The sequence below is a fragment of the Paramisgurnus dabryanus genome, chromosome 15 (genome assembly GCF_030506205.2).
Source record: "Paramisgurnus dabryanus chromosome 15, PD_genome_1.1, whole genome shotgun sequence".
NCBI lineage: Eukaryota > Metazoa > Chordata > Actinopteri > Cypriniformes > Cobitidae > Paramisgurnus > Paramisgurnus dabryanus.
The window spans coordinates 20,870,849-20,896,995 of record NC_133351.1 but is presented as its reverse complement, the minus strand read 5'-3'; the positions used below and the strand labels follow the sequence as shown (position 1 = coordinate 20,896,995).

General features: G+C 36.9%; 1 protein-coding gene across 3 annotated transcripts in view; it reads left to right on the top strand.

Moving 5' to 3' along the window:
• The window catches only part of dgkg (diacylglycerol kinase, gamma), a 145,144-nt gene that overhangs the window by 8,324 nt on the left and 110,673 nt on the right, over positions 1-26,147 (top strand). Inside the window, exon 1 of one of the 3 annotated variants that reach the window (XM_065251458.2) lies at positions 7,332-7,654. The exons of 1 other annotated variant lie outside the window; for it this stretch is intronic. The gene's annotated coding sequence lies outside the window, so the exon portion shown is untranslated. Of the gene's footprint in view, positions 1-7,331; positions 7,655-26,147 lie in introns of those variants that run through there. One more of the 3 variants, XM_065251460.2, reaches the window with a different exon arrangement.

The following is a 26,147-nucleotide window of genomic DNA, read 5'->3' as shown; positions in this document are numbered from 1 at the left end:
ATGGACAAGGTCTGTGTATCAACTTAGCGTTTAGGACATAATTCGTTTTATTGTTAAAGTTCCCCTGTTAAGTTGCTAAAATAATTTTGCTTATTTGATGCAATGCAATGTGTTTGTGTAGTTTATGGTTTATAAACACATTATTTTCCACATACCATACATTATTGTTGCTCCTCTCCTTGCCTCTCTGAAACGCGTGATTATGTGCAAAGCTCATCGTTCTAAAGGTGTGGTGTGCTCAGATTGGCCAGCTATACAGTGTGTTATGATTGGCCATAAATTATGGTTTGAATAGTCACTAAATTCTATAAATATGAAAACATAGGCTACTTACAGGCTGTGAGTCAGAAGTGGGCCAAATTATGATAATGACCGCCGTGTCCACGTCAACAGGCTGAGGAAGTAAACTTGTTGCCTACAATCCCTGTGTTCACTGTAGTCCAAGAAAAAAGATTCTAGTTGGAGACGATAACTTGCGTCATCGTATTTTTTGGATTTGTAACTTCGTATATTGTTAACATGTACTAACACACACTTACACACTAAAGAAAATGTAAAATCACAAACTCAAGTTATAAACCTTTAAAGTTCATGCACTAAAGGTGATTTGTTTTTGGTGTGCAGAAAATCTTTAGTCTTTAGTGGACCCATTCAGAGGCAGTATAAGGCTCCTGCTTTTGTCTCCAATCCAAAACCTCTTCAATAAAATAACATTTAAATGCACCACCATTACTAATACATTACATCTGTTGACAGAAGCAATTTTGATTGTTTTATAAAAAAAAAAGTAAAACAGGATTAACGCATGTGTTCCTAAAGTAAATCAATTGTCAAAACTGAATAAAGTTACTATTAAACTACTGCTCACAATGTTTTAAAAAATGTTTTTAAAACATTTAAAAATGTTACTGAATATGTTAAGGTGCAGTGTTTACATTTTAGAAGGATCTTTTGACAAAACTACAATATAATATACACTCACCTAAAGGATTATTAGGAACACCTGTTCAATTTCTCATTAATACAATTATCTAATCAACCAATCACATGGCTGTGTCTTCAATGCATATAGGGGTGTGGTCCTGGTCAACACAATCTCCTGAACTCCAAGCTGAATGCCAGAATAGTAAAGAAAGGTGATTTAGGCAATTTTGAGCGTGGTATTGTTGTTGGTGCCAGACGGGCCGGTCTGAGTATTTCACAATTTGCTCAGTTACTGGGATTTTCATGCACAACCATTTTCATGGCCCAACTGATTCAAGCTGATAGAAGAGCAACTTTGACTAAAATAACCACTCATTACAACCGAGGTATGCAGCAAAGCATTTGTGAAGCCACAACACACACAACCTTGAGGCGGATGGGCTACAACAGCAGAAGACCCCACCTGATATCACTCATCTTCACTTCAAATAGGAAAAAGAGGCTACAATTTGCACGAGCGCAACAAAATTGTACAGTTGAAGACTGGAAGAATGTTGCCTGGTCTGATGAGTCTCGATTTCTGTTGGACATTCAGATGGTAGAGTCAGAATTTGGCATAAACAGAATGAGAACATGGATCCATCATGCCTTGTTACCACTGTGCAGGCTGGTGGTGGTGGTGTAATGCTGTGAGGGATGTTTTCTTGCCACACTTTAGGCCCCATAGAGCCAATTGAGCATCATTTAAATGCCACGGCCTACCTGAGCATTGTTTCTGACCATGTCCATCCCTCGATGGCTACTTCCAGCAGGATAATGCACCATGTCATAAAGCTCAAATCATTTCAAATTGGTTTCTTGAACATGACAATGAGTTGACTGTACTAAAATGGCCCCCACAGTCACCAGATCTCAACCCAATATAGCAACTTTGGAATGTGGTGGAAAGATAGCTTCGTGCCCTGGATGTGCATCCCACAAATCTCCATCAACTGCAAGATGCTATCCTATCAATATGGGCCAACATTTCTAAAGAATGCTTTCAGCACCTTGTTGAATCAGTGCCATATAGAATTAAGGCAGTTTTGAAGGCGAAAGGGGGTCAAACAACGTATTAGTAACAATCTTAACTACAGATCGGCTGACAAACCTCCCTTCAAATAGCGCTCATGATAGCCGTCTTCCCTCATCTTTATGGAAACAAAAACAGTTGTTATTTTTGACAAGGTATTTGTTCAAGAGTTCAGTTTATCAACTAGTCAGACCATTAAACAGAGACCGGAAGTTAAGTTCCGCTCAGACGCGTAATCGCGTTACCGCACTTGAGGCTGATGAAACCGTCTGTAGATGCCGCTAAAATCTACACACTCCACCTTTAAAGGCCTTGTGCATAATAACTTTAACATATAAGCTTATTGAAGTTTCCTCTCTTTCCCATGAATACTGAACCTTATTTTTTGATTGTGCTTTAATTTCAATTAATTCATTAATTCATTCATTCATTATTTCGTTTTCACCACATCTCCTCTAACATACCATGTGGCCAACACATCTCATAATACTTGTGTCTACTTTATGTTGCTTGAATCTTTAATAGAAAGTGAAAAAAGCTCATTTTTATAGTTCGCTATCATAGACTGTGTGCTTGATAGATCGTTGTACAGCAAAGGAATAAATGTGAAATGAGAAGCTGTTCCCTTTCTCCCATGATGCATTTCACTCATGATGAGAATGAGCTGACCTGTCCCAGTGGACTCACAGTGGTTAGGCACGGAGGAGAGCATTTCCGCTCACTGGGGAGACGGGGCAGCCTGAGGGATAAAAATAGAAAGTGGATCAAACCCCCAAGCTCTCTATCGTCTGTCTGAATGTCTGTCTCTCGGCACCCAGCTGTCTTCCTCATAGACTCTGTACAGAGGGGTCACAAACTCTTTTAACACGCTGCTGGATTCAAAGCTCCATTTTTACATGTTCTGCACTAATATAAAAGATTAGATGGATTATGTATTATGCAACTTACCGTATGCAACAAATTCAATAGGTTTTGCATAAACCCAAATGAATATTAGGTTGAGAACAATTTCGAATCAGTTATGTAGATCATACTCTAAAAAATACCTTTTTGACGTTGGGTCAAAAAGGGTTGAAACAACTCAGCATACTGTAGGTTAAATTACAAACCAGCATGTTGGGTATGTCACTTTTTGACTCAACTCTAGGTTGAAAAGTACCCGGCATTTTTTTACACATGATGCTTTTTCATTCATAACAAGGTGAATGTTAGTTTATAACAGCTTTAAACAAAGAGGACAATAAAATACAAAAAGACAGGAAGTGAAAGCGTACGCTCTGCTGGCACAAGGCACACCTTCATCTCTAAAACCAAAAGGGAAAGTCCCATCAGTGAAAACAGACAGCATGAGAGAAACGGGCAACATTGCGCCCGTCATTGCTTTCGCATGTTCTAAGCGTATACGTATCGTCTATTCTTGAGCAATGGTTAGACGTCTATTAGACTTTCACTGACAGACCAAATTTTTAATTGTTTTAGCCAAATTTGCTTGCTGGGAGAAAGCTCAGACATCTTCTACAGCCCTACATCCTTCTTGCATTTCTCTTGCCTTGTCAGAAGTGTCATGCGTAGTCTATAGTATATGATCATGTGAGTTTACAACACTTGCAAGGTTTTAAACATCTATGTTTCAGTGTGTGTTGCACAATTGCGAGATGCATGTAGATGATGCGGTTCTTCACTGTCACCTTCAGCTCTCTGTTCTAGGAAACACTGATGTCTTTACACATTGAAACTCCTACACATTTCCTAAACGCAGAAAAATGGCATATAAATATACATAAGACAACCAAACTATAACTCCGAAATATACACGGTAAGAACGAGGTCTTATCATGTTATCTCTATTAAATGTTTCTCTGTTTGGTGTCCAAAAATCCTCTGAACATGTATGAATGTTTATGAAATGTTTTGGGGGGCTTCTGTAGGTATGAGTCTGTTCGGTTCTCCCATTTTCCTCTCAGGCTGAAGGCTTTGGGGTCAGCTTATGACTTCTGATTTAAACCACTTACCTAAAAAGGTATTTTCGAGCAAATTCATGATTGCTTTTTCTTTAAAAAATGAAAAGAGGTATGGCATACCTGGGTGAAAGTCAGGCCAGACAAAAACAGTGTGTGTTTGATCATAGGAGCGAGGGAGGAGCTCCTACAGGCTATTTCTGTCCTTTTGTCTGCTCTACAAATGAAGTGATGGAAAATGGTGCTGGGGCTTTATTCTCTCTATGGATGAGTGATATTTAGTTGATAAGCTCTTACCTCATCCCATTGTCCTTTATGAGACCATTACATCAAACCAATGTGACGCTCATCATGATTTTAACTCGATATTTCTGACTATTACTATTATCATTAAAAACTGTACACTTTCTACAGTCATTTTTTTCATATTCTCAATTACATCTCATTTACTATAGTATTTATACGGATTATCTGCTTTAAATTTGACATATTTTAAACTAATCCAGAATTCTTCTAGAAGAATTTCTCTTTTATTTAAAAAAAAAAAAATCTGTCAGATACTATTTAATTTTATTTTACTCCATAGCCATCCTATTATTCCAATAATGTAGAGCAAGCATCATGTATTATTTAGTACTGTGGTATGGTGGGGTCTTTCTGTTGTGAGTGTAAATAATGGTTGTGAATTTAGTCAATTGCTTTTGCAATCCCAGCTGCATGACACCTGCCAACCTACAGGTTACAGGGTTATGTAACCTATAGGTGGGCAGGTTATGTAACCCTGTAATGTGCAGGACTTAAATCTTCGTATTTTCTGAAATTTTCTTTAAGCATCATAATGTCTTGTGGTTGTATTTGGCTCAATTTCAAAGTTTAATTGACTAGAGCTGTGTATCTGCAAGAATCTTGCGATACGTAACACGGTACATGGCTACGGGGTAATATGTTGCAATACATTGCGGTACTGTACAGCTTGACAATATATTCGGATATTTCGTATTTAGGGAATAAAATAGGATATCATTTTAGGTAAACTGTCATTATGAACTCACACTATAAGCAAGCCTTTGTGGCACATTTGTGGCGCGCCCCTATGCTAGTGCGGGATGGTAACTCCAAACGAAACAACTATGAATCTTGAATGATTTATTTTTAAACACACATAACACTATGAACACATATTTTGAATTTTCCTTTAATTCATTTGAAGTCATATGAAGTGAATTGTATAAACACATATGATTATTATAAAAACAATAATAAAACCCAACCCCTAATGCCGTCACAGGGGTGTAACCAAAGCGTACAAAATTGTACAAATGTGGTCAAACTAATTAATGCAAATTAGCCACCTCGTAAAATACGAACCCAGTCTCACGGAGTTGCGTATAAATAGCATAAAGTGTAAAAATTGTGCAATACATACGCCATATTCCACTTTGGCGTGCATATGATACGCCAGTCCTTCCCATTCACTTAAACAGCCCATCTTTTTTTGTCGTTTCATTTATTGGTTTCTCAATTTTTTTGCTATTTTTTTTTAACAATTTTCGCTTGGGTTTAGGGTTAGAACAACTTTTTGTTATATAAAAATGACATCCTAACCCAAACCCCAATTCCAACCCTAACTCCAAGCAACCATGGCTTAAATATAGACAAAAACATGGAGAAAACTGTATATTAAAGATGCCATTTGTATTATCCACGCCGCTAGAGGGCACCAAATCAAATCAATAACAATGATGTAGATTAATGATGCACTGAAGCAGCGTGGACTGATGGGATTTGTTGTCTTTAACTCAAACGCTGATGCCCATCAATCAGACGGGAACGAGAAATCATGTTACACATGAGGTAAAGTAATCAAGTTTTATAAATGTTGTGTTTGATGACATCGTTTTTTTTAATTATGTAAGGTTTCATGTAATGTTCAAAACGCAATTGTTAGTCATAGATGTTACAGTATTAGTCCAATAAAATGGTTTGTTAACACAGCACAGAATTAAGTGTTCAGATGAAGAAACTTAAAGGGATAGTCTACTCATTTTCAATATTAAAATATGTTATTACCTTAACTAAGAAGAGTTGATACATCCCTCTATCATCTTAGTGCGTGCACGTAAGCGCTGGGGCGCGCTGCGACACTTCGATAGCCTTTAGCTTAGCCTCATTCATTCAATGGTACCACTCAGAGATAAATTAGAAGTGACCAAACACATCAATGTTTTTCCTATTTAAGACGAGTAGTTATACGAGCAAGTTTGGTGGTACAAAAAAAACGTGGCGCTTTTCTAAGCGGATTTAAAAGAGTAACTATATTGTATGGCGGAACAGCACTTTTGGGAGTACTTCGACTCGGGGCAGTAACACCCTCCCTCTTCCATTATGAGAGGGAGAAGGGGAGCTGATTTTTCAGGCGAGTTGAAGTACTCCCAAAAGTGCTGTTCCGCCATACAATGTAGTTCCTCTTGAATGAATGGGGCTAAGCTAAATGCTATCGAAGTGTCGCAGCGCGCCCCAGCGCTTATGTGCACGCACTAAGATGATAGAGGGATGTATCAACTCTTCTTAGTTAAGGTAATAACATATTTTAATATTGAAAATGAGTAGACTATTCCTTTAACATAAAAAAGCGAGTGGCCCGACAGACGCGATTACTTCCAAATTTTTCCACGACACTGGTGTCATGTGGTTTGTACGTCAGTAAAGGCGTTAACAAAGGGTAATGTAGATATTAACGTCATTTACAGGTGACTGCACTGCCCCGTGTCACTGTTTAGGGCAGCAATTTTCTCCTAATTTACAAGTAGTTGAAAACATTACAGATATTGTTAGTAATCAGCTGGACAAAATATATAACAAAATATATTTTACTGCAAATATCTTACAAATTGTACCTTTAAATAACCTAAACCCAAGCGAAAATGGTTTAAAAACAGAAAAAAATTGAAACAAATAAATAAAACAACATAAAATATGTGCCGTTTAAGTGAATGGGAAGGACTGGCATATCATATGCACGCCAAAGTGGAATTTGGCGTCTATATTGCAAGATTTTTACACTTTGTGCTATTTATTCGCATCTACATGAGACTGGGTAGGAACATACTTACGAAATGAAACAACACAGATGTCACAGTGTTACGGTGTAGGTTTTGAATCCAATTGTTCATTATTCAGATTTTATATTTTAATTAAAATTTTCAAGTTTTTACAAAAGACAATAAAGGAGGGGAATGATCTAATTAAAGAGCATGTTTTGTAAAGAAGCAGGCGAGAGGCACTACACTGGTATCTGTGGTGGTTAGGGGAGGGCTGGCCCTATAAGAAGCACTTTGATATTGCGCTGTTGATGAGAGAGAGAGAGTGTGTGCAGAATGAGTGAGTGAGTGAGCAAGAGAGAGAGAGAGAGAGCAGTGTAAACAGGCTGTCAGAAAAGAAAGTACAGGGACATCATCCGCTACAGCCAAGCGAGAGCATAGCACAGAGCGCGCCAAATGATAATCGCGAGAGAGAGAAAGAGAGGGAGAGAGAGGGTTTAATTAATTCATGCAGAAGGGGAGGGATGTTTCTCTCGCTGAGTGTGCTAGTTCCAGCTCTGCATGAGCTCTGCTGCCTGTAGCATATTGTTTGTAAGCCCGTTACGGCACTTAGACCAGCCAGGAACTGAACAGCCCCAGCATCTCCTGAACGAGCAAAGGTAGAGTATGATCTAGCTTTCTTTTTCTCTCACATGCACACACATACTCTCCTGTGATTTCTTTGTGTGATGCCAATCCAATAAGCCTGGTTTTCTGTTACGGTCTCATCTCCGTCTGTCTTACTGTATTACTGAAAGCATGCTGATCAGCTCTGCCGCTATATATGACAGGCAAACGATCCCTGCACATTGATTTGTGAGTTTTACCCTCTGAACTGTAATTGATTGGCGCACTTTTATTTTTTATGTTGTCTCATTGCCATCTAAGTGGTCTCTAATGTATATTCAGCATGCTGCAGAAGCAGATTTAGGTTTTACTGCATAGCAGAGCAGATGTTTTGTTGTTGTCGATGTATAGCCAATGTATATAGTGGTAGTTAGTCTGCCAGATACTATGTTTCGATTTCACACCCAGCTGGAAGATCAGTTCTGTTAGATGATTGTTGGACAGATTGTTGATTTAGAAGGAAACACAGGTCAACCATTTCAATGTAATTGCTCAGCATCTGTGAAGATATGGGTCAGCGTGTTCATTTACGCTTAAATAAACACATCTGCCAGACACTCCTGTCCAAAACAAATAACGGTGCGTTTAATATCTGAACAGTTTTTAGATCTATACATCTGAACAGTTTGTGTTGATGCAAACCCAAGATCTTAGTGTTGCTAGTGCATTAATCTACTAGTTGAGCAACGGAAACTGCTGTCGGGCCACAATATGTTGTGAAAGATTGGACTTGGTTTCTCGTTCTCTTCATATCTCACCAACATCTTAGAGACAGGAAAAGCATGGACAGTGCGTGTTTTTGTACAGTATGTGTTTTTAACATACACAAACATTTTAGCATCACTATAGCTGCTTGAGGACTGATACTCAAAAAAGACCAAACTGAATGTTTGTGTGTAGGACATGATCTCACTTAATATTAAAACACACTGAAAATAAAGACAACTAAAGATTGCTCATAACACACCACTCAAGGTCAAAAACAGCAGTCAGAGATTGAGTACCTTAATGGAGTCCATGATAAAGAACAGCCTAAGTAAACACTAAATGATGATAGGATTTTCTTTGGCTTGTGTCTCATCTTTACTATACTCCTCTTTGGTAGATAAATGTTCCTGTCTCTTAGAGAAGCACAGTAATGTATCCTGGTTTACTCAGAGGAAGCACACTTTGAGAGAGCCATTTAGAAAGTGTACTAGAAAAAAAGTACTTTCAAAGAAATTGAAAGAAAATCATGTTTGTTATTAAAAAAGAAAAAACGGATATATAGCACATATTAGAAATTACATATAAAATCAATCCCCTGTTGTAGAGTTGTTTGATAGGAATGACCATAAAGTATGTCACAGGAACACTTGCTGTACCATCAAAACAATTGTAAAAATAGGAAAAAAGTATTATTTAATGTATATAAAATATTTTGTTTTGCTTTTATTGGTATTATTAGATCATATTCAATTAACAATTTATTATGTATAATATTATAATAATTATTGTATTATTATTATTATGATTCATATTTATTATTATTATTATAAATAATAATGCAACATTAGATTACACGGTATTATAACGTTTTCAGTGTAATTGTATAATTAAAGTCACCATGAAACAGAAGTAACAATTGTCTTTTTTTCAGTATTGTGATATTTATTGTATATTCGAGTGAAACTGCTTCTAAAATTAGAAAAAAAAATGGAGGGCGGGATTTCTCCATCGAGAACTGATTGGATCGTTGGAAGTTGGGCCGAGTTGCTAATTGTTGTAATCTTTTCCTAGGAAGAAACAAGTATCTGTCGTGGATTAAATATTATATGGGAACGTAAATTAAAACATAGTAATAAAGCACACATATAAGTATTTATAAAAACAGTTTTAAGTTAAATTTTGTTGACTTTACCTAATAAAGTATTATTAATTAACAACATGTACTTACTGTCTACCTTATTTTTGACCTAAATGTGGGCGCCCCCATCTTTGAGCTCTTTTGTGTAAGACTTCTGGTAAGTCATTAAAGCTTACGGTAGTTGTATTGCGAGTGACACGAGCAGTGACGGCCGGTGACTTCTTTTTCGAGGGTGCATGATGGGAAGCTCGTCACAACATGTATTTAGCCCGTGTGGCTTGTTATTTCAAAATATGTGTTTGACATGTCATGTTAACGTATGTCAGTGGTTCTCAAACTGGGGGCCGCGAGATGGTGCCAGAGGGGCCCCAGTTTTATGACATTTTATAAAATATATTAATTTATCATTAATTCTGTGCAATTAAACCTAAAAAAAATTAAGACTACTAACCAACAGCACTACTTTGTATCATTTAATATGTTTTGTTTAATCAAAAGTTGAGTTTTAAAACAGTTTCTTGCCATACATTTTTTGGGGGGGCCGCAAAGGAATGCGTCATACAAAAGGGGGGCCGCACGCTGAAAAAGTTTAAGAACCACTGACGTATGTGCATGGCGTTTCTTGTCAAAATACAAGAAACACACATGACACTCCGTCCGAACACACATATTTTGGATCCACGCCCATCAGAAGAGATGTCACCGGCCCCAACTGGACATGAGTGTGCCATTTTGACTGCCTAGTTATTGTTTATGAAATCCAAGAAGACTGGCATAATTTGTGTACGCAGTAAATCTCTACAAAACATTTATTTTGACCATAATCCAGAGCTCAATGTGGATGTGGTGCATGCCCACACCAGTGGTCTGTATCCACACATCATCCAGTAAAAAAATGCTTATTGTAAATTTATATTACTACAAAATGTTTTTTCCAAACGAATTACAGTACAGAATATATATGACATAAACTTCTTATTAGTTCATGTTTATAACCATTCTTAATGTTTTGCATTTATTTTTGTTATGTTTTAAATTAAAAGAAAATGATTTCCTAAATTAGGTCATGTCTCCCTTTAGTGTGATGTGATGTAATATAATATAATACATACATGCATATTTAACACAAAATGAAAATAAAAACGAATTAAATGTAATTAATATGTTAATTGTGGTTTGTACTTATCAAATAACTCATAACAGGGAGCTACACTGCGACCAAAATGGTCGCATATGCGACCTTTTGAACTGCCGTTGCGACCCTAATTTGTAATGGGTCGCAAATGTGCTACCTAATGTTTTAGACAATGTGCTATGATTTACTATGAGCATTTATTAAAACAGAAATGTGGATCTTAAGAATACGTTTTATAACGTGCTCTGAGCCATCAACACGTTGGCTTCATTTTGCGTGAAAGCACGTCGTGTCTCTCCCTATCAGTGTGCGTTTGCGTGCTCAGCTGTTTCTCAATGAATTGGATGGGACGCGACGCAAGCGCAGTGTCTTCCTTGTTTCTGAACTTGAGCAGAGGTCTTTCTTCACTGAGGACGCGGGACCCGTATGGTTCCGGGTTTATATTTTAAATGGTCAATCGGGTGCGGTTAGGTCCTAGTATAATTAATTTGGGTCCCAAGTCTGATTAATATTGTGTTTATAACCCGAGTCGATCGGAAAACGTCCATGAGCGCTACCGCGCTAAAGCTCGAGTGCAGATTCAGCGTGCCTCCGGTTTCTATGGCGATGGTTCTTGTTACGACCACGCGCTGCATTTTCTTTCTCACATTTTTTTAATAATCTTATTATTAATTAACCATATATTTTCTAAAACCATATCCATATTAAGTTTGGACAGAGATTGTAGCAAAAAGCAATGCTAATGTCAAGCCAAATGCACTGAACGAGCAAAGCAATGTAAAGTCTGTCCCCGGGACAGCAAGTACACTTTTAAATCTGAAATAATGAGTGGATTAAGCTTTTTAAATCGGCAAGAGAGAAATAGAAAGATAGAGCAAAAGCAGTAAAAGTGCCTATCTAATAGAAATTATTACCATTATAACATCAGTCATAACATCAGTCACATTTATAATCTATAGACCTGCACTGTCTATATAGGCTATAGTATACATAGTATTGTATTATATTGAGTTTGATAAAAGGGGTCTAATTGCTTCATATATCAGTGCAAAAACAGTAAGTGTTTTCGTGGTGCTTTGACAAACAGTGTCAGCTTTGTTAATGGCAAAGAAAGTTTGGGGTGGTTAGATTGATGAAATATAATGTGAAATTAATATTAATTTTCAATGAATCAAAGTATTGTGTTGTGTCACACATTATTAGTTCTACATCACATGTATAGTAGACCATTATTTGTCAGTGGGTAATAATTGCCCTTTTCACCGGCTACCACCACCAAGTAAATTTCAGATCTGTGGGAAACACTGCAACGTTTAAGAAAACAAGGCGGCATGTGGTTTAAAAGATGGCAAGTAAAATAAAAAGCATATCTGTATGCAATACAGTTTCATTATTGTTCATTATTATCCAGAGCGCCTTAATATAACTTGAAAAAAAAATATGTGCGACCAAATCATATTTTGCGCCAGTAACTGAAAAAGTTGGTAGCGCAAGTGCCACCAGTGGAAAAGGTTAGTGTAGTTCCCTGCATAATGTGTTGAATGAGAAAGATATTGCTGCTGACTCTCAGGAGGGAGCGCCACATTCATGTGAAGTGTCCCCATAGAAATTCAAATATTATAATAGTCACATAAAAATGCTGTTTATAAAAACTCACTCCAGGGGGACAGTTGGGACATTTTAAACATATGCATGAAAAAGGTAAAAACACAAATTATTCTATTCTATTTCATGTACAAACACTCAATGGACTTTCCCACTGTGCAGATACTGGTACGCGTCTGTGCTTTTATAGTTGCATATCAAAGACCCGTCAACTACAAGCAACAACACGAAATAATTAGATATATAAGGCCACTTCTTTAATTTCATACTCCTACTACATGGCGGGTGTAAATATTTACCATAACAGTTTTTAATCAGAAGTCTCGCACAGAAAAGGAACTACATCACATCACATACTTCTATGTTCGAAAATAAGGTGGATAGGGTAAGGGTTATGGATTTGGTTTAGGCTTAGTTGCATGTGATTATGCATAATTTACTGTTATATGTAACAAAGACATTGTTAAATAAAGTGTTACCTTATATTTGCATTAATTCTGAATTATTGAAATATATAAAGTATTATGTATATAGTATAGAAATGTATAGATATCTAAAGTGCATAGTTTAACTCTTTATCTACTTGTCTATTGTTCAGACATTCAGTGTGATTGATTGATTGATCGATTGATCGTCGTCTTGGCAGTACTTTGTGGATATTGTTCAGTAGACAGGCTTTATCTGGGAATCAGAGCAGGTCTTGCCTGACTTTTCCATGTCATTACATTGCAATTTTAAAACAAACCTTCCTGTTGCCATGACTTCCAACCCCTCTGTAAATACTCCCAGGATTTTTTGAGCATGTCGGCCCCAAGAGAAAAGGGGGTGAGAGCGCATGAGAGTCACTTAAGGAATGGCAAAAAAGCTACATTTATTTTATTCTCTATTTTGCATCTTTCAACTTACAGCATTGTAAAAGCAAAAAGGAATTTGTTGTGGTTTCTTTTATCCCATTTAGATATAGTAAAGCATATAAACATGTAATTGTATGTTGCATTACTGTATACTGTAAGCATAGTTTCAACTATGTGACCCTGTCTGCGAAATTTTACCCAAAATGTTGCTTTTGCCCTTCTGGTTCACAGTCACACCCCTTAAAAAGCAAATTTGTAAAGTTCTTATGCCTTCTTCTTTTTGCCCACTTATAGAAACATCTATGTAGGCTACAGTACTTTATGTTTCATACTGTACTGTACATGCCCATAAGCATTGTTTAATTTTAGCAGTGCATGCCAATCTCTTTCTCTGTACTGTTTCACCAGCTATTACAGTAAATTTTTTTGGTCCATTAAGGATATTATGCTAAAACTCAGTGTTTTTTAATCACATGCTGTACTAATGTACAGGTGGTAAAATGCAGTTGTAATGTAATGTAATTACATGTATGGAGATCATGAAACTACTTTACTTTGCGGTTGACTGCTGTTAGAGTTTCACTGTTTGACATGGGAAAAGAAAACTCTTTAAAGCAGTTTGTGTAAGTAAATTATTGTAAATACCAGTGGCGGCTCGTGACTGCTCATCCGAGGGGCGCTAATTCAAAGTGTTCGGAGTGTCATGTGTGTTGCTTGAGTTTTCAAAATATGTTTGTTGTGTCATGTGAACCATGTGCATCAGGTGTTTTGTCAAAATAAGTGCCTGCTGCACACGCGTCATTCACAAAATACACGCAAGACACTCTCTTAACAGTAAACTCTGTTACGCATGAGATTATGCGAGTATCTGGCAAACGCGAGCATCTCTATTATCATAAACCCTTTAGACCTGTCTGCAACAGGCACTTATTTTGACAAGACATGTGATGCACATAGGATCACATTTTGCAATTACGAACCCCACACATGACAGGCTACATACATGTTGTGACGAACTTCACATCGAGCACCCTCGAAAAATAAGTCACCTGGCGCCACTGTTAAATAGGCTTAGCAGAAAAGAAATGAACACTGCATTCAGTTTGGCTAAATGCTTCTGTATGCTTTTTAGGCTGGGATATGCTACACTTATTCTGTTTTATTGAAATCAATAGGGGAAAACTCATCTTTACCCAAACAGCATCTCAGTCAGACAGCAGTACGCACACAGACACAGAGGAAGATCTATTCTCAATGCATGATATCAAACTGCATTTCTGCTTAACTTAAATGATCTAGAACTGTATGTGAGATATATTTTGCTTCTTTTTGATTTGCTCCAGCACTTCTTGTTTCTGTACACTATAAAGCGGTGCTAAATAGCACTAAAAGTGGTTCTTGGCTCGTAATCATAGAGGAACCATTTTAAGTTCCATATAGCACAGATAAAGTACCTGTGTAGCACCGGTGTAGAACCATATGTGGTGCTATAGTGTTGCTATATCACCCCCAAATGGTTCTACATAGGTGCACTAAAAATGGTTCCCCTATGATTACAAGCCAAGAACCACTTTTAGTGCTATTTAGCACTGTGTGTTTTAGAGTGTAGTGTGTTTTTTAATGCATTACTGCTAGGAAATAAAGATTACCGGTATGTCAGTAATACAGTTAAGTCGACAGTCAATCTTACCCCTTTGACATACATTTTCTCAATACAATTAGTTTTTTTAATTTTAAGCATACATTGGCCATTGTACAGAATTGTGGAAAACTGACGTCCCCCTGTTACTACCGAAACAGCCGTAGTTTCACCACATGTTTCAGTCGTTGCTGTTATAGTTTTTTTTTAACTTTAGAGTTTGGAGACTTTTGTGTCAATAAAAAAACTAATTTTACTGAAAACCAAGGCAAACATTTTGATAAAGAAAATATTGTTTTGCAGCATACAGTAAGCACATGACTGGTAGTTATTGTACAGCACACAGTGAGTGTCCCAGTTCCTGGCCATTATCAGCTCCACACCAGCCTACAGTCTGATAATATGTCATCTTTTGCTGCCACACACATCCACTGGTCATAGCCCTTTCTGCAAACTGCATGCCAGACCACAAAGACTGTCTGTAGAGAAGTTGAGACAAAAATATTACACAATGTCTTATCATACTTCAAACTGTGTCACACAGCTGTGTGTACGAAATCGGTCTGATGAGTAGCAAAGAGTGCATATGGCAATATAGTGGTTCACCCTGACTGGACCGTGGGCCAGACGTGCCACGGATGTTTTATTTAATTGTATAATGATATTGTTTATGAAAGCTGGATTTTTGGTGGTTCTGTGCCCCTCTCATTTCTTCTTAGCTTGCCACTTTTTGACCCACTTATCTTCACCAATCACTCTGTCATTTGTATAAAACTCTATGTGTGTGCTGTCCGCTGGCCCTGATAGAGGAGGGTGATCTTTCTCTTTCTGTATCCCTGTTGAATTAGTATCCTAATTTGGCTGTGTTGTTCCACACTGTGGCTCAAGAGCAACAGTGGTCAAATGCAGTGGTCATACTCATATAAGGAATAGGAAAACCCTGCAGAGTGACTTGACATTTCGGTTAATGCATTTACACATGCAGTTCCTTTAAAAGGAAAGAAATCTACATTATGAGACCATACAAAAAGATTTACGCAGTAGTGCTGTTTAGCATTACATTATACAGTAAAACAAAACTGCTACTTTGCAATGCTTCAATGACACAACAACTTTTAACATGAACTTATATACAGATGAAAAACATGTGATCTGCTTTTGTGTGTGTAAACATTTAATGCTGCCATCAGATTGCTCCTGAGTGACCTTTCACTACACAACAAAATTCATTTGGCGAAATAGCCAGCTAGCGCAGTCCAGAAGCAGGTTTCATCCGTTTCAACCAGACTGATCTCACAGAAAGTCGTGTTATAGTCATGCAAAATTATATTCATTTATTTGTGTCCATGGGACGAAATTCAGCTTTTTTTCATGCCTTAAAGGGACAGTTCGGCCAAAAATGATATTAAACCCATGATTTACTCACCCCCAAGCTGTCCAAGTTGCATATGTTCATCGTTTTTCAGACAAACACATTTTCGGATATTTTAGAAAATGTTTTAGATCTTTCAGTTTATTAAATGTAATGTTACGGGGTCCACGACCTTCAAGTCCAAAAAAAGTGCGTCCATCCTCCACAAAATAAATCCAAACGGCTCCAGGATGATAAACAAAGGCCTTCTGAGGGTAATCCACGCAGTGTTGTTATAGAAATATCCATATTTAAAACTTTATTAATGTTAATAACTACCTTCCGGTAGCGCCGCCATCTTAGTCGCGTCCGCATTCAGGATGAGAGCTTATGCAGCCTACGGAGGCTACTCTGCTGCTGCTCTGTGCCCCCGCCCTCCGAATTTGTCATACGTCACTAAGAAAAGTGCGTACACTACGCTAATACTCTTTCCTGAATACAGAGGAGTCTAAGTTGGCGGCGCTACCGGAAGGTATTTATTTTCGTTAATAAAGTTTTAAATATGGATATTTCTAAAACAACACCGCGCGGATTACCCTCAGAAGACCTTTGTTTATCATCCTGGAGCCGTTTGGATTTAATTTGTGAAGGATGGACGCACTTTTTTTGGACTTGAAGGTTGTGGACCCCATAACATTAAATTTAATCAACTGAAAGATCTTAAACATTTTCTAAAATATCCGAAAATGTGTTTGTCTGAAAAACGATGGACATATGCAACTCGGACAGCTTGGGGGTGAGTAAATCATGGGTTTAATATCATTTTTGCCGAACTATCCCTTTAAGCACAAATGTCCTTTTCGTGACACTCGCACAAATTTCTATAAATAGTTTCTTGTGTCTGTGGCATGACTTTCTTTTTCGTTTCATTTTATGTATTGTTTTCTCATAGTTTTTTCCTATTTTCTTACCATTGTCGCTTGGGGTTGGGGTTAGAATCACTTTCTGTTACATTTTTTGACATCCTAACCCAAACCCCAACTCCAGGCGAGAATAGTTTTAAAAGCGGAAGAAAAATATGTAGAAACCAATACATATAAGTACAACCTAACCCAAACCCCAAATCTAACCTCAAACCCAAGCGACAATGATTTAAAAATAGGGGGGGGGGGAGGAGAAAATAAAACATAAAAAACAAAAAAGAAAGTCATGCCACAGAATATGACGAAAAAATATTTATATAAATCTGTGCGAGTGTCGCGAAAAAAACATTTGTGCTCAAGGCACGAAAAAAGCTGAATTCCATGCCATGGACACAAATAAATTAATAACATTTTGCGTGACTACAACACGACTTTCTGAGAGATCATGTTGGTTTCAACTCAATTCACTAAACAAATTTAAAGTTAAAAATACACAATTGAAGATAGGCTACTCTACTGGGTTTATCTTTAATAGTAAAGTCTTGAGTAGATGCACAGCAGTACAGATAAGGACATTTCTTAATGCTGTTGTAAAATGACACAGTGAAAACTGAATAATTCAATTTTAGTTTTGAGTTCTTTACTATTGCATATATTTCTAAATAACAATGTTACACAAATCCAGTGTAACATGAGATATGTCTTGCTATATAAAATATGACTTAGTTTATAGACAGAAAATATAGAAGGGCTAAACTCTGTCACTGTGTAGTTTATGGGCCACATTTATGACTTTCAATTGGTTAGAAGACAAGACAAGCAATAGCAAAATAGAACAGTGTACAGGTTACTGAATATAACGGTTATTTAAGATTGCTGTAACCAACCTAATCTCACAGGAAAATTTTACTGTTTATGAGGTGCCAGTTCCATATGAATTGTACAGTATGAATCATACAAAAACATTTGTATATGATAAAAAATGAATGAGTGAAAGTCCAACACTAAACCCCCACCATAATACAGATTTCCACAGCAGCTGAATTGTCTTTTGCGATTTTTTTTATTTCATTGTATTTGTGAATTATGTCCAATTCACTCCCCAAAATATCTATTCTGCAAAGAATATGATTAGTTTACAGTTTGCGATTGTTAATGAAACATTTAAAGTTCATGGCAGGTTTTGAAGAGAGTTTTTAACAGTGGCGGCTCGTGACTGCTCATCTGAGGGGCGGAAATTCAAAATATGTGTTCGGAGTGTCATGTTTTTTGCTTGTGTTTTCAAAATATGTGTTTGTTGCGTCATGTTAACCATGTGCATCACGTGTTTTGCCAAAATAAGTGCCTGCTGCACTCGCGTCAAAACCGTTAAGGATAAAAGAGACGCTCACGTTCACAAAATACACGCAAGACACTCCCTAAACAGTAAACTCTGATGAGATTATGCGAGTATCTGGCAAACACAAGCGTCTTTTTATCATAAACCCTTTAGACTCATCTGCAGCAGGCACTTATGCAAGACACGTGATGCACACAGGATCTACTCGACGCAGAACACATATTTTAAAATTACAAACCACACACAGGATGGGCTACATACATTTTGTGACAAACTTCGCATCAAGCGCCCTTGAAAAAAGTCGTCATCCTGATAATAATAGTTTTCTTGTCGGTTGATAAAAATTATGTATTTTATAAAATGTCATAAAATTGTTCTGGATAGCCCAATCCCAAAACCCAAAAATGCTCACACTGTAGTTTTATTCAAAGCTTAAATGTAGATTGTTGAGGTTACTGAAGATGATGTTTCTCTACACTGCTTTTAGATCTGTGAAATCTGATTTCAATCATGAGTCAAATTTTTGCATCTCTCTCTATACTGAAACTGTATGCCTACAATAGCACAGGCAAATCTTTCACACATTCCCTATATAGTCTTACAAAACTTGGTAGAGAGAAACAGACTTACTAAAGCTATTGCTGTGCTACATAGATTTTAATGATAGATCTGGAAAAACCAGAAAGTATGGATGTGAATGTAAGAGGATAGTCACATAAATTTTAAATGAAAAGAGATAGATCATGGACCGAACCGGCTGTTTGGGGGAAGTGGTAACGAGAGAGATAGGGCAAAAGATGTAATGTAGTTGGCTACAGAGGATGAGATGTGAGGGAACGTTATAAATACTACATGGCTGGAGCATAATAGGAGTGTCAGTTGGAGACAGAGAAGTAAATGGAAAAAGGTACATGCATTTCTTCACCGCTAGACAGAAAAAGAGAATAATGAGGCTCATACTGTATAATGGGCCTACAGGTGATATAACCCTTTGGTAAGATCAGCTTTCACTGAACAAGCCTTTTGCTTGACCACATGTTATGTGCCACAGTCCAGATCCTAATACAGTCTGATCTGCAGGAAATGACATGACTGATCTGTGTCTAATCCGGCTTGTACGTCAAGTTTACATCATAATAGTGCAGAAATGTGCGGATTTGCTTAATAGACACAGGGTTAGAAATCATTAAGCATTAAGTTGAATTCAGAACTGATGATTAGTAATTTATGTGAAGAATAAATTTCACAGTATTTTTATGAGAATTTTCAACACAATATCATGGCAATGTGTACATATTTTACGAGGTGGCTACTTTGTTTTAATTCGTATGACCACATTCGTACATTTTTATATTATTTGCTTTTGCCCCAGTGACGTGGGAGGTTGTGTAATTGTTTTTATGAAAATTTTATTTTTTGTACGACTCCCTTCATATAAATTTATACAAATTAGTCAACTTGTAAATTCTCATGAGATCAGGCTGGGATTTTGATGTTGATATGTGACCCTACAGTATTTATAAAATGCTGCAAATTTGATTTCAATTAAGGATTTTACTTTAATTTCAATTTTTTTTTTTTTAAGTTTATTGCAGTCCCTATATAACAGCATGAATGAATTGTCTCTTATGTGCAGCTTCATGATTTAGTTACAACTTTGCCTTACATTTGAGATGTTCACCTTTGGTATTTCAAGCTATATTAAATCACATATCATGAAAATCTTTTTCCATGTTTAAGTGCTATAATTGAGTCCCTTGTGCTTCCATCAACCTAGAAAATGTGAAAAAGAACAACCCATTAACTTAGTTTTGGTAAACCATTTTCTGCGAACATGTGAAAAAAAAGAGAGGTCATTGAAATTTGGCTCCCCTTATGATGTCAGAGGGGGATAATTTTGCACATTAATCTGCACTATCCAATCACGTCACTGCCATTTAGTGCAGAGATCAGCTCATTTGCATTTTAAAGGACACACAAAACAGCACATTTTTGCTCACACCTACCAATTACTATTTTAAGGTGTTATAATAAATGATCTATATAGTATTTTGAGCTAAAACTTCACACACATACTCTGGGGACACCAAATATATATTTTCCATCTTTAAAAAAGTCTTGTGAAATGTCTCCTTTAAGTATGTAAACTTTTTTCCAAGACTAACATCTCAATTTTGAGCATCAGATGGGATATTAAGAAGACGGGAGGAGATATAAATATATTAGACCGTGAATCATGGTATGAACTGTCACTGATATCATCCATTAGCTTGGTTTACAGGCATATAGGACACATTCAGATTGCATTTTCATTTTAGTACTGTTCTACATATTTGGTATTGTTTTTGCAATAATAAAAAGAATATGACTTGGTTTATGGGCTGTGTACAGACATTAAATTTTTTTCTGTGTGGTTTATGGGTTAAATTTATGGCATCCACGTGGTTAGGAGACATGTTTGCTTGTGAGACACAAACATTAAATGTGTTTACAATGGAAATGCAGTAGTCTATGTTGCCGATTATAATGGATGTTTACAGTAGAGTTATCAGGTTAAAATAGCTTGGGGTGTTGATGTGGTCACACATTCTGTAGAAAGGTCACAGATGTTTGTTTGTAGAAATTAAGAGTGTTGTTATGGTATTTCAGAGAGAGCTTTGAAAGTTTGCATCCCCCTGAGACTGCACCGTTATTAAAAAAATAAAGGTGGTAAAATGGTTCTTCACAGCAATGCCATAAAAGGTTCTTTAAGGAACCATACAGCCCGATAATGAAGCATTTATGAACCTTTATTTTTAAGAGTGCGCAATGCATCTATTTTAATTTTATATGCAAACCTGTAAAAGTGTGTCATTATTGTGAAATCCCCTCATGTACACCTATGCACCCAGACACATAACAGCGTTCAGCTCATCATCTTGCTGCTTATGACGTCAGGTTGCCAGGCAACAGTTTGAGCAAACAGATTCCCTCTCCACACAGAGGGGACGCCCCATCCTGTTGACCAGCACGTGGCACGAACCCATTAACACACACTAACATTTGCACAATACAACCATTAACGTTGTTTCTTGATCCTTCATCCGTGCAATGTTCATCCACATTGGCTCAACTGCCGTATTAGTCTATTCTGCCCTTAAAATTATAGTGTTCGTTTGTGTGTACATTGCATATTTTGTTCATGTAAGGGTGTGAGAGATAGATAGAAGCAGTTTGCAGGGTGGGAGGACAAAAAAAGATTTTCCATGGTTTGGTGATACTAGAATTAACATCTCAGCAAATGCCGGTTGTGTCATAATGTCTGTCCTTTCTCATTTCCTTTTGTTTTCACCATTGAATGTGGCTTCTGTTTTCTACCTATTGTCACTCAGCACAGCACATCTCGCTTCATAGGGACACAGCAAGCGGATTTGACCTAATGTAGTGTCCTAGCAGCAGGGAATTATAGCACCTCGATAAAAACTAATTTTTCAACCTGTCAGGTTGAGGCACCACAGTAACCATGATGTCATCCTCTTAGACCCCGTGGAGCTACTGTACTGTATTTCTGCCAAGTTAAAATCACTAAATAAATGTGCACATTTTAAAGACATGCTGAAATGACAAGTGTGATTTCATCGCTCATGAAACAAATTTTTGGCAGATTGCCACATGTAGTAATTGTTGTAGCAGGAATCTGAGCATCTTCTTCAGTGTAGGATGTTTTAAATTCACTATGGATCCTCTAAAGCTTTGTGACAAAAATCTAAGCTGAGGTATTTTGATCATAACATAATATTTATAAAATTGTGAATTGATGTGGGAAACAGGAGCTATTTTAAACCTTATTGCTTTAGCAAACAGGTTAATCTGACATTTTAGTTGGCTATGATTTTCAAGTTTAGCTGTGGCTTAGCACAGTTATGACAAGATTTTTATAATATTTGGTCCAGATCTTGTGTGTTGATATTATATTTGGCAGGCTGAAAGTAGGGTTAAATTCAGGGAATCAAAAATATTGTGTGCAGTTCAGAATGACAGCATGCGCTTTGAACTCTGTAAAAATAATAAGTACAAATAGAACAGAAATTAGAAAAATGGAGGAATATCAATTATGTCTTATGAGTTCTCTTATTATGGATAACAATACAATGCTTTTTATGTTCACAGTACACAGTAATGTCAGCATTTTGTCGTCATCACTGAATTGGTTAGCCTTCTATTATTTCCATACTACTGATATGTGATTCCTCATTATTGAATTTATCATTTAATTTTACAAAGATAAACGGTGGTAATTAAATTTGATCTAAACTAATGTTTCAATCAGTATCTATTTCCTCCGCTCAGCCTCTGCATATAATGTATACTGTATATACAGTCGTATGCACAGGTTTGGGCACCCCTGACATTTTCCATGATTTTCACTTATAAATATTTGGGTGTTTGGATCAGCAATTTCATTTTGATCTATCAAATAACAGTAGGACAGTAATATTTCAGTAGTGAAGTGAGGTTTATTAGATTTGCAGAAAATGTGCAATATGCATCAAAACAAAATTAGACAGGTGCATAAATTTGGGCACCGTTGTCATTTTGTTGATTTGAATACCTGTAACTTAGCACTGATTAATTGGAACACACAATTGGTTTGGTGAACTTATTAAGCCTTGAACTTCATACTGCATCCAATCATGAGAAAAGATATTTAAGGTGGCCAATTGCAAGTTGTTGTTCTCTTTGACTCGGAGTGGCAACATGGAGGCCTCAAAGCAACTCTTAAAAGACCTGAAAACAAAGATTGTTTAAGATTATGGTTTAGGGGAAGACTACAAAAAGTTATTGCAGAGATATAATCTGTCAGTGTCCACTGTGAGGAACACCGTGAGGAAATGGAAGACCACAGGCACAGTTCTTGTTAAGGCCAGAAGTGGCAGGCTACGTAAAATATAGGAGAGGCTAAGGCGAAGGATGGTGAGAATGGTCCATAGACCACCTCCACAGACCTACAACATTAACTTGCTGCAGATGGTGTCATTGTGCATCATTCAACAATTCAGCACACTTTGATGCAAAAGGTGCTGTGGACTGATGAAACAAAGATTGAGATGTTTGGTTATAACAAGGGGCGTTGTGCATGGGGCAAAAGAACACAGCTTTCCAAGAAAAAACTAACTAGTACCCACAGTAAAATTTGGTGGGGGTTCCATCATGCTGTGGGGCTATGTGGCCAGTGCCGGTACTGGGAATCTGGTTAAAGTTGAGAGTCGCATGGATTCCACTCAATATCAGCAGATTCTTGAGAATAATGGTGAGGAATCAGTCACAAAGTTGAAGTTACACCGGGACTGGATATTTCAACAAGACAACGACCCAAAACTATGCTCAAAATCTACTCGGGCATTTATACATGCTGATATGTTCTGGATTGGCCATCCCAGTCCCCAGACCTGAATATCATTGAACGTCTGTCGGGTGATTTTGAAACAGGAACTGGAGATGTTTATTTTTTTTAATGAATTGTCCAAAATACATTAATCCAGACACTTATTACAGGCTATAGGAAGCGTCTAGAGGCTGTTATTTCTACTAAAGGAGCCTCTACAAAATATTGATGCGATTTTTCTGTTGGGGTGCCCAAATTTATGCACCTGTCTAATTTCGTTTTGATGCACATTGCACATTTTCAAACACCCAAATATTTATAAATGAAAATCATGGAAATTGACAGGGGCGCCCAAACCCTTTGCATATGACTGTATAGCCATTGAATATTGTAATATTTAGTGTTTTAAATGTAAAATATGAAAGTCACACAATGGCAACACTTCAAAAACACTTCTGCCACCTAAAAAAAAAAAACACATTCAACCAGTAGGTCTATGTTCACATTGCTCTCTCATGTTGAGTTTTATCCAGAAAATTTAGCCAAAAAACACTTCATGTTGTATCATGTACAACATCAACATCACTTACAGCTTACTCCCCAGCATGCTGTAACTCATGGTAGCTCTATCAACTCCATTGATTTTGTCTTTTTATTTTTGTCTCTTTCTCTTCTCATCACAGCAGTTTTTCATGCTTTGGATCCCGGTAGAGATTTTATGTCAGGTTCTTCCTTTGGATGTGCTGGCTAACTGCTGTTGATTTTTCTATCCGCTTAAACTCATTGAGAATGTCCGCACAGGGAGAGAGATATGAGACCGAGCTATAGAGACAGAACGGCAGACAGAAAGAGAGAGAGACATTGATTGGTGCAGTGTGCTGAGAGGAGAAGCAGGCCAAGCCCATGTGAGTCATTTGCTGAGAGTAGCTCTTTGAACTAACAGCTATACAAGAGCACAGCTATGCTGTTTTTAACTGGGACAGACAACATTTTCTGTTGGAAGTAAATACAGCACGCAGACTTGTAAACCTTGTCAAAAACTAAAGAACAAGGTATATGATTGCTTTAAAACTCTGTCAATAGAGGTATGAATCAAATTTCAGGCAGGACTACTTCATATTAACTGGACAACCCAAATCGTTTCACTCTGGATTCGAAACCGTACTAAATTAATATAATTATCATCTTATCAACTGTTAAATGGCATAGTACTGTATGTGTGGGTCAGCTTGCATACAATACAGACATGCTATAGTCGCCATGCCTTCATTGTGACCCATATGTTCATGTGTTCCTGTAAAGCTCAGTGGTAGGGCATTGCGTATACAGTACAAAAGGTCATGTTTGAACCCAAGGAACTCAAGTACTGATGAAAATGTAAAGCTTGTAATGCACCGTAAATTGCTGTGGATAAAACGTCTGCCAAATGCATAAGTACAAATAATATATTTACCCACCATGACGTACTAGCACAATTTACTTTAATGTACTTTAAATAAGTACAATTTAACCAGTAGGCTCTTACGTACATGTTGTCCTATTGTATCACTTACACTCGCAAAGATTTTTTTGTGTTTTTAATTTAATTCTCACATATTTTTTAGGGATGTCAATCGATTAAAATATTTAATCTAGATTAATCGCATGATTGTCATGAGTTAACTTGCGATTAATCACAAATTAATTGCAGATTTTTAATACTCTAATCCAGGGGTTTTCAAACTTTTTGTGTGTGTGGACCACTATTTGTAATCAAGAATTTTCGCGGACCACCTCATAATACTTATTATAAAATATGTCTACACAAAGTCCTGAATTAATCTGCACATCTAAATAGTCTTACTAGCACTAAAACTATAACTGGTCATCGCATCAGTACAACATGTTTCTTAACCTTATATCATAATTATTTATATACATATTCTTAGTGTTGGGAAAGTTCACTTTCTACATGAACTAGTTTAGTTCACAGATCACAAATTTTAAAATGAACTAGTTCAGTTCATAGTTCATATTTGAAAATGTTAAACTAGGTCACAGTTCCAAAAATGAACTAATTTATAGTTATTTTTTCCCATATAATTTTTTTAAATGATTGCCATTATAGCCCATATAGAACCACCAAACAGCAATTATTTGATCAGTTTTAACACTGAAGCTAAATGCGTCAGATTTCATCTTCATGTCCAACTTTAAATCCTTATTCAACCAGCTTTTACATTAGCATTGACTGTCTTTTAATTTTTGTATTTGCTTACACATACCTTGAAAGGCTAGCTGGGTGGGGGTCGCACCCCGGGCGAGAAGCGCTGCGAGGCATTGCGTGTTTGACAACTCGCAGGTATTGCACACCACACGTGCACGTTAAATAGCGTGAGTTCAAAGTCTATATCAAGATCCGGAATATGCGTTAGCAGCCTATGTTAATC